The sequence below is a fragment of the Belonocnema kinseyi genome, chromosome 5 (genome assembly GCF_010883055.1).
Source record: "Belonocnema kinseyi isolate 2016_QV_RU_SX_M_011 chromosome 5, B_treatae_v1, whole genome shotgun sequence".
Taxonomy (NCBI): Eukaryota; Metazoa; Arthropoda; class Insecta; order Hymenoptera; family Cynipidae; genus Belonocnema; species Belonocnema kinseyi.
The window spans coordinates 118,161,430-118,162,387 of record NC_046661.1 but is presented as its reverse complement, the minus strand read 5'-3'; positions in this window follow the sequence as shown (position 1 = coordinate 118,162,387).

The window sequence follows — 958 nt, the reverse complement described above, 5'->3', positions numbered from 1 at the left end:
ATAAGCGTAACTATTACCAATTATTTCAAAAAGTAAAAGTCATAAAAATGTGTAGTTTAATATGAATAAAATTTAATTCTGAGATACATTTTGAAAGCAGTTCGAACTTCATATTTCGATTATTTACTTTTCTGATATTATTGATTTTATTATTTGTTCTAGTTAAACAAAATTATTTATTGTTGAAATTGTTAATGTAGCTAATGAAAAAATTAATAATATTTAAGACCTCAATGACAAAAATATTTAAAACATATACATGATCAAAAGAATTAATAAAAAATATATTACTTACATCCAATATAAATATAATAATAATTAAAATATGTGAGACTACAACTTAAGTTGCAAAGTAAAGAATCTTTGTACCTTTAAACTCTCAACAATTTCAAGTTTTGAAGGAAATATTTTTTTATAAGTAGTGGAATGGAAGCTTCTAATGTGTCCGCTAAGGGTTTAGATTTTTCTTGGACCTTTTTCTTTATTCCTTTACACACCCCCACACACTTACTTGGTGGTGGAAGGGGGACCTACAGTTTAAGGTGGGTTCCGAACCACCAAGAGCAACAGCTTTAAGTACTTAGAGAAAACCTTTTTCCCTAGAGATACCGGTCCCACGACTCTCCGAACATGAACAACTCCCTTGTGCTAGACTAGTGCTCACCCCATGGGCCGCCGAGGCTCTACCAGAGTGCGAGGCGGGAATCGAACCCGCAAGCCGAAGGAGTGGGTCCAAAGCCTACGCTTTAGCCCCCACGACCATCGTCCCACTTCTTTTTTTTTAAAGTAGTGGTAATTGTAATTAAAATTTTGAGGGAATCATTTGGTAAAAAGTCAATGTCACAAATGATGAATGAGAAAATGGATTTAATATTATTTAATATAATGTATATATTTATTTAAATTGAACCAAACATCATATATACATTTATACAGTTCAATAATTTATTCGTTGCTT